Source organism: Chanodichthys erythropterus, chromosome 4, assembly GCF_024489055.1.
Source record: "Chanodichthys erythropterus isolate Z2021 chromosome 4, ASM2448905v1, whole genome shotgun sequence".
NCBI lineage: Eukaryota > Metazoa > Chordata > Actinopteri > Cypriniformes > Xenocyprididae > Chanodichthys > Chanodichthys erythropterus.
This window is the reverse complement of record NC_090224.1, coordinates 20,007,769-20,017,618: the sequence shown is the minus strand read 5'-3', so window position 1 is coordinate 20,017,618 and position 9,850 is coordinate 20,007,769.

Genomic DNA, 9,850 nt, shown 5'->3' with positions numbered 1-9,850 from the left:
GTGTTGCATGATGTGGAAAATCGGTAATTGATGTAATTGGAGTCTTGTTCTTGAATCTTGTTCTTTGATCTGGAGAGAGTGCTGTATTGTTACACAGGTATTTACAGGAAATTACATAAACCTTTTGACAGGATTTTGATTTCACGAGAAGTTGCTAATCAACAATGGGGTGATTTCTCACATTTCCGTGTGTGTGTGACTATATATAATTCTATAACTGCGAGGAAACGAGAGAGACTTGTGTTAGTTGGCCAGAAGACGCACCTAATATCAAGGCGAGATCGAATCATCACTTTATTCATCAGTAAGTATTTCAGAAGCTTGTGAATTACACAGTTGTTGTAATAATAAGATTTGATATACATGTATGGTGTAAAATGTTTCACAAAAACATTTGACTTAAGATGGTCATTTTATATATTCTGCTTTACTGTGTCAGTAGGAAATATTAATTTCAGGTTCAACTCATTAAGTGAGATTTTTTTGGACACTGCTAATAACAGATAGTTTCCAGATCAAGCAAACTTATCTCTACTATTCTGTAGAAAAAAGGAGAGGCCAACAAACATTGATTCCATTTCATAATTGGTTACTTCACTTCGTTTGAGGTTAACTGATAAATAAAAACCATTCAAGAACTTTTTTTTTTCACCAGATGGCTATAACTTCTGCAGAGTATGGATGTAAAACCAAATAAGCATATTACATGCAGGGATGGGCAGTATTTCAGATACATGTATTTAAAATACGTATTTGAAATACAAAATGCTATTTTGTATTTTAAAGCCTTTGGAAAAAATCAAATGTAATTTGTATTTAAATACATTTAAGATGAGCATTTTTGTATTTTCAAAATACTCAAAATACTTTGAGACAGTCAACCTCTTTATCAGGGTGTTGTTTTCATGCATCAACTAGTTCAGACCAGGTTTAGACCAGACACGCCTCCAAAGAGCTCTATAGCTCATGTTTATGAATGCTTTAAATGGGACCTATTGTGCCTCTTTTTACAAGATACTTGATACAGATACTCCGGCAGTCGTGCGCGGCCTGTTACATTATGCCACAATCTATAGAATAATTTTCAGACACTTTATGATTTATAGGAAATTAGTAAAAAAGGATTGGGTGGATTTTTACCATTATATGATGGTTGTGCAACACACTGCTGACACATTTGATGTTGAATTGAATTCAAAGTTACTTTTGCATAACAGGTCCCCTTTAATTCATGGATTGCTGCGATTCTACATTGTGAAATACACATTCATTTTTACAATGCTTTGTTCAAAACACTCCTCACTTTACAGTCTCAAATTCAATATTAAACAATCTCCTCTTATGTTTCTCTTAAGGCCCTCCACTTTGGCGATATGAAAATTATATACCACGATCTGTATGAGGCGCTCTACAAAGGAGGGAGGAACAGGAGTTTGAAGCTGGTTAATCGCATGTTTGGAGAAAGCACATTACATTTTTATGATGTGAGTTGTATGAGAAAGCACAGCAAATGGTTAATGTACTTCCTGAAAATGACAGTAATGTAATGCAGCATTCAGTAAGATGTTTGGGTCAGAACACTGATGTTATTTTAATCCCATGCTGACATGTTCCCTCTCTTTCTTTTGATGATGTTAGGATTTCCTTGACGAATGTGAGGAGTGGTGTTTTGCCAGCATGAGAAATATTGACTTCAAGACTAATCCTGATGCTGCGAGAGAAAAAATCAACATCTGGGTGATGAAGAACTAATTCTTCTTTTAATTCTTCAGGTAATTCAATTAAAGGCCCAATTTTGTTAACTAGTTTTCAACTATTAGAAGATAGACTTTTAGACCACTTTCTCATCATTTCTAAGTCTTCTGATTGATGTTTTTATCCTTTTATTTTAGATAAAATTGAGAATTTGTTGGATCAAGGAGGTGTGTCTGCGGACACGAGTCTTGCTCTAATCAGCGTGGTGTACTTCAAGGAAGACTGGGGCAAGTCTTTCACACCTGTTGACACCAACAAGGTAACTTTGTCAAGACAATTCAGCTTTGTCTGCCAAATGATACTTATGAAACGGATGTCTCTAAAATGCTAAAACTGGATGATCCACATATAAACCATTGTGAAATGCTGTGTTTATCATCGTGCCAAACAACACCCCTTACCAGTGGCGAATCACTGTGAAGCATGATCCCTTGTGCCTTATTGCTTTATAATGCCAGTGGACGGGAACTCGAACAATAAGAGTCAAAAACACTTCCAAAGACAAATCCAAATTAAACCCTGCGGCTCGTGACAACACATTGATGTCCTAAGACACGAAACGATCGATTTGTGTGAGAAACCGAACAGTATTTATATAATTGTTTACCTCTAAAACACCACTATGTCCAACTGCGTTCAGCACTCGTTTAGTGAGGTCTGATCGCGCTCTGACAGCGGCAGTGATGTCTCGCGCATATACTTCAATGAGTGCTAGACATCACTGCCGTTGTCATGAGTGCTGATAAGAACCTTATTCCTAAAGAATAATCCTGGAATGTTTTCATCAAAAACCTTAATTTCTTTTTGACTGAAGAAGGAAAGACATGAACATCTTGGATATCATGGGGGTGAGTAAATTATTAAAGTGGACTAATCCTTTTAAGTTCACTTGTAGTATATGATGAAGTCTGTGTTTGAAATGTCAGGATAAAAGAGTAAAGTGGCCCATGATGAATCGGAACGATGACTTTAATGTGGGTACCATCCCACACAGACAACACCTTCTTCCCGCTGAAGCTCGGATTCTGGAGATCCCTTATGCGAAAAACGATCTGAGCATGCTCATTATACTCCCAAACAAGAGCGATGGGCCACAAAAGGTAAAACAGTCACTCACATGAACAGAAACTGAAAATCCCTTACCGCTTTTACTTCACTTGTAACTGCATAATTAGGATAAAGTCTGCATGAAATTTTGGATTGTTGTGTAGGTTTGGTATTACATGAAATAGGAAACAATTAAAAGTCTCTTATTTTTCTCCCCTTCCTCTAAGTTGGTAGAATCGATCACTTATGAGAAGCTTCTGGAGTGGACTGAGCCGGACAACATGATTCTTTTCAAAAACATGGATCTTTCCTCTCACCGGCCCCCGCTCCCTCTCCTGTAAAAGTCACGTTGGTTCTATTGACGGAAATGAGAGGGAGGATGAGAGGGAGCGGGGGCCGGTGAGAGGACTTTTTACGAGTGAAGATATTACTGCGCCAAGTCAAAGTGCTCCCGAGCACTAGCTATGGTATTCCGTCATACAATATAGTTATCCATTTTACACGCTTAGAAAAGCGCAACGTTTTGTTTTGTGTCACCATCCTAGGTCGAGTTACACTACTCGAGTAACTGTATTTAAATGGGGATAACGTGGAGGTGTTTGGTAGCTTCTCTGCTTGGCCCCTATTGAATGAACTGGGCTAAGCTAAGTGCTAACAAAGTTTCGCCGCAAGACAGAGCGATTTAGTGCACGCACTGAGATGAGAGAGGTATGTATCAACTCGTCTTAGTAAAGGGAATAACATAGTTTAATATGAAAAAACGGTGGAGTATCCCTTTAACCTGCAGGTGACCTATGGCCTGAAGGATCCCCTGGAGGCTCTGGGCATAAGGGATCTCTTTAGTGATAAGTGTGACTTATCTGGCATGGGGCCTGGACCGTTTAAGAATTTCAGTGGTGTGCACCTGTCTGCTGTGGAGGTGGATAAAACAGGCACAGAGATACGGGGATTGAGTGGTGGAGAGGTGAAGAAGAAGTCATTTGCTCAAAGTTATAAAAGCATAGAGAGTTTCGTGGCACACCACCCCTTCTTATTCTTTATCCGGCACAATCCCACCAAGAGCATCATCTTCTGGGGTCGCTTCAACCCTGAATCTGATCCACAGAGCAGAGCAGACCGTACAACAGTGTGATCTGTCATATTAAAATACAGTACGCAGTGATTATATTGCATGTATCTTCATTAAATTTTATTTGCTTGGAACATATGCTCTAAACAAAACTGAATACACAAAATTGATGAGTACTTAAACTGAAAACTATAAATAAAGAAAATCAGGCAGAATCTTGTGTCCTTTTTTCTTAACAACTTATTTTGTAAAGTGTCAGTTAACAGGTGGAAATGAACTTTGAAATAAAGTGATATTTGAATGATTTGCATTGAATTGTGGGGATAGCATGAGAATGACTAAATAAAGACGATGAACTAGTTAATGCCGCGGCCTCACAGCGGAGGCCATTTTGTTTGATTACCTATTGTAGCAACGTAGCAAACTTCTAAATCTAAAACACTGAGAACACCTTGGCAATCGCATGGCAACATACTGGCAACCACCCACAAGACTCACTGTTGCAATAAGGTTAGCAATTAAATCTAGTTTAATTATTCTTATATTTCTCAGGAAAGCTAACTAAATGATAGGTTAAAGGTGCAACATGTAATATTTCTGTCTGCTAGAGGTCACTTGAGGCCTATACAAAAACAAAGGCGTAGCTTGATGACGCCAAGTTTGAGCGTGGATTCTTGGGACATGTGGTCTTCACATCACAGCCGGTGGAAACAAAACGGGATAGGACTCAGGAAGAAATCATGTTCATGGATGTGATTATTAACGTTACTGTAGTATGGAGCAGAGCAGGAGCGAGTGTTGTGGGAGCTGAACGAGGAGCTGGAGCGATTGATCAACACACGCCTCACGAGCAGCGGGACTTTTATTATGACACAGTCGCCGGTGCCGCTTCCACTTTCCCGGTCATGAGTATGAGGTAACGCAGCTCTGTTTATCATATTAGAGACATTTGAGAGTGTTGAAAATGATGTTATAACGTTACTCTGTGCGTTCGCTCGGCGGCTGCTGTGAGACACTGTTACACACTGCAGTCGATTTTACAATATCATATTAAATGCTGGATGGCTTATGTTGATAAATGGCATGCAATTAATTTGAAAACATATTGTATGATTTAGAAAATGCTGTATTACTGTTAATAAAAATAAAGCTGCATCTGATTATGGTATGTTAGCTACTTGACAAAATAGTGTTTTTCTCTGAGGCATGGTAAAGCATAGTACTCAAGAAAATTAGATTTAAACAATAAGACTAAACGTGCTGAGCTATATAACAATAATTCGTTTTCTGTCTATAAACGTAACCAAACAGTCGTTCCCTTGTCTATTAAAACATATAATATATTAAAGCGTCTTTGGTGTTTCCATGGTTTTTACAAAATAAAACCGGAAACCGACGCGATTGACAGAGACACATGTCCCGGTCCCGGAGCCTTGGTTAAAATTGCAATTTTCTCACGATTTACAAATACTTGGAAACATTTGGGATATTGTAAGTACTCAAGTGAACAAAATATATAACACTGGCCTAGTGGTTTTTAATATTTTACTGCAAAATATTACATATTGCACATTTAAGCCCCGCCCCTTTTCAGCGTTGCGCTCGTCGTCTTTTGACTTCCGGCTTGTATTTCTACAGTGATCTTATGTATAATTAACTGCTCATTTTAAAATCCTCCCGTTCTACTGACATTTGTTAAGACACCCGCTTTAAACATTACAATGCTCATGGTAACTTTTGTTAACTCTACAACACGTAAATCCACTTCACCAGGTAATTATTCTTCAACAGCGATGCCATAGAAATATACAGGGCTACCGCAAAAACGGAAGTTCAAAGACAATATTCTAAAGATGGCGGCGCGCATTTTTCTCTGGAAAATAAGGTCTATAGGAGAAATGTTAACTCGACAAATATCTATGTAATGCCCGGGGATACGATTGAGACAGCCCTTAAAATGGCCGACTCTAGTGCCCCGACCACTGAACTAGGATGCGCTCAGTGTTTTTACATTGTTCAGTTTTCTCCCTGAATTATGAAGAGTTACTGTCACTATGCTCGATGCAGCTGTAATGACCTACAGTGGCGACATTTTTCAAAATCACAACAGAAATTCAAAACATTGCCTTAAACACACTAGTAAGGCAGCGTGGTCCTCCTAATATGGCGTCTAAACAATACAGTTACCCAGAACTCAACACGGTGTGACGCTTATTATCTATAATCATAACAAATAATGATAATTATAAAGATTTAACAATTGCTCTGATTAAACAAGGATAGCAACGTTCCACACCACAACTATAATGATAGCGTCACAGTGAACTATTCCTATAAGCTTATTTTGCTGCGACTGAATCTCTTGAGTGTCTCCTTTTACAACTGTCTCTTTATGTTTGTGATGTTTAGACATTGTGATGCTAAGAGCTTTATACACACATTGGGGGTGATTACATGTCAGTTTATGCCCTGAGAACAGTGAGAAGATAGAAAACACTCACAAATATCTTATACACATGCTTTGTGAGGTTTCTTCAAGTCCAGAAGCACCAAGGTAACCATATCTAGCATTTCTTAGCCATGTCTGCCACCTAGTGGGAACCTAAATCCATTCACCTTGCGTCTAGGGACAATCTGACTGTGTTAGCATCCATAATGTCTGAATTAAGTGGATATGCAGCAGGCCGTTGAATCATTTCCTCTGTGCCGCTGGGGAGGAAGTGGTGTACTCTCTTTCATAAGCCCCACGCACTGCCTCTGTGGATTAATATAGAATGGAGCACTTCCGTTTAGAGTTACAATGAGCTGAAGTAAAACTTGATGTAATGTGAAATCATTTGACATATTATTCCTTTGGAATACACTGTTGGAAAGGGGAGTAGCAATGCTGGATTCGGCTTATGGGAAATGAGTGGAAATCCTTAACAGTACTTCCTGAATGATTCATAAAATAAAACAAAATGGTATTCTTGATTCTTGGTATTCTGAGATAAAAACAGATAACGGGTCAGCAGAATGAGACTGTCAAAGTGTGGGTTGTTGCTATTTGCTAGCAAAGTGTTTACTGTGTAAGATCATTTATTCATGACATTTATCATCAAAGGAGAAACGGAGGTCACATTCATCTTGACCCCAAGAGATATTCCCTAAGTTAAATTTATGATGAATTGATACTGATGGTTTAACAATTTGGGAATCAATATGAACCAATGAGGTCTATGATACCTAGAGAGCAATGTGTTAACATTCCCATTCATCTCAAAGGCACCTACCTGGCTATCCCACAGCTCTGGGAGTATGTGATTGGACATCTTTACTCATTTAACACAGAAGTTTATTTGAGCACCTAAACTGTAAATGTCATGTGACTAATCACTTTGAAGCTCCATAATTGGCATAATGACAACACTAACTGGCTTATGTCAAGGTGACGTCAAGCAGAAAAGGAAGAATAAGTCCATTTTACATTTTTAGTCTATAGTAGGCACTGGATCATGTACAATGAAATATTAGCCATATATGTTGTTTAAAATATTTAGAAGTTTTTTCCACAAGTCTGCTAGCTAACCAAACTAAACTTTTAGTGTGAACACATGCAGTAATATCACTTAATTTAAAGGTAAAGTATGCAGAGATTAAGATTTAATGACAGAAATAACTATGTGTAAGCATACAGTAAATGTGAATCCAAGAGGGAGACACCAAGGTGGAGCCAACGGAGGGAGGAGCTGACAGAGGGAGGAGCCAGAGAGCAACCCAGAGAAGGGCAAAGGCCCATGGTGGAACTGATGGAGAGAGGAGCCAGGGTGAAGCCAGAAACTGGGCAACATTGGAGGACCAGGAGGCCAAGGCAGAGCCCCGCTGATGAGTGGTCGAGGTGACACCAAGGAGGAGACACCAAGGTGGAACCAACGGAGGGAGGAGCCAGAGAGCAACCCAGAGAAGAGCAAAGGCCCATGGCGGAACTGATGGAGAGAGGAGCCAAGGTGAAGCCAGAAACTGGGCAACATTGGAGGACCAGGAGGCCAAGGCAGAGCCCCGGTGATGAGCAGCCGATGTGGAGCCAAGGTACTGGAAGACTGAGGTAGAGCCGGTGGGAGTGTGAACTGAGGAGCTGGAGGGAAGGAGGAGCCTTACAGAGCTAATGGGGTGGAGAGATGAGGCATAGCCTGAGGCCCGGAAGTCCGTGGTGGAGGTGGAGTGACAACTGACCAATACGGAGCCGGAAGGATGAGGGAGCTTGGTGGAGCCAGAAGGATGATGGTACCAGGTGAAGCAGAGGGAGCGAGGAGCCAACTGGTCAGTGGGCTGAGGCGGAGTAACGGGCTCAGAGGACCAAAGCGGAGCCAGGGGATCAACACCGCTGGAGACCGGAAAAGCCCAAGGTGGATCCAGGCAGCTGGGCCAACCCACCGAAGTAGGAACCAAGGAGCTAAATGGAGCCAGCGAAGGTGGGGCCAAGAAACTGAAGGGTGTAGTCAGGGGAGGAGGGAGTGAGAGGCTGGGCAGGACCAGCTGCAATAAAGGAGACTTGAGGCTGGGTGGGACCAGAGGATACTGGAGACCTTGAGATATGACACAATCCATTTCATCATACCATTCTAATGGGACTGGGCACTACACAACTTCTATGGCAGGAGTATTTGCAGGGCACCAATTCATGCCATTATAGCCCCTCCAGTTCGAACCACCTGTTCTAAGAGGGACTTGAACCCGGGCCTATCTGCATGGGAGGCGGACTAACAAGGAGGCTAAAGACCGCAGTCTCTAGCATCAGTCACTAGAGTATTTCCTTACTGCAATGCAATATATTAATGAAAATAAATATATTTATGATATATATATATATATATATATATATATATATATATATATATATATATATATATTTATGATATATATATATATATATATACTTAAATAGCATCTTTAGTTAATTTAATTTGTGCATTTATCTAACTACAAAAAAAGATTTTCATTACTGTATTACAGCACCTATTTGTAAGTAGATAACGACTCGCACATAATGTGAAGTAAATCAAACTGAATTATATTAATTTTGGAACATCCTTTTAAAATAAATCTAGCTGGACAGATAAGGCTTAAATAAAGAAAAACAAGACACACAAACAAGTTCCTCTTACACCTCAGTATTCATGTGTTTACATTGAATCAGAAATCCGTTGTTTACAAACAGGCATAAACAGTCAACTTGAAGGTGGAGGATTTGGGCTTCAAAAGGAAACCCAGGCCTACGGGTCAGGATGGAGCCGTGTTATGATGCGTTTCCTGTTAGATAAAGCTCTCCATGTGGGCCACACTAATGAGGTGGCAGGAAGAATGTCCTGTACAGCTCGATCATGTGAACATGGAGAAAGGAAGCGATTAAACCTCCCGTGCTCAGTAAAACAGACTCATGGATCTCTGCTAATGAATCTAAACACATCTTGGGCTCATTACGATACTTTGTCGTAAACACTCATACAGGGTGACTACAAGCGCTTCTGCTCTCGTCATAAGATCAACTAAGTCTGTGGTTTTACCATCTTGAATTGCGGTGCTGTGTTTGATTGGCTCTGACTATGGAGCACATTTGTCTCGTTTTCAACTCTCGGGCCAAAGCGTTCATCACTGAATGAAAACAAGTGGGATGTAGAGTCAAAGTTTGCGCTAAACGTTTCATGCTGGTTAAATCCTCTGCTCATTGTGTCTGTTATTTATTCACAAGAGCCAGAATAAGTTAGATGAATTGTAATTCCTATGCATAACTATTATGGTAATGCTGGGGGAAAGCAGCTTACACAAATCCAAGGTGGTTAGCTACTCTCCCAACTTTATTAACTGGTCTGTTATGGTGGTTTTAAAAGAGTCTTGTCTGATATGTTGTCACAATGTGCAAAATGATTTTGTTGTGTCTAAACAATATGTTCATAATGTTGTGTTGATGAGTTTGTTAGGCCGCACAATAAAAAGGCTAGC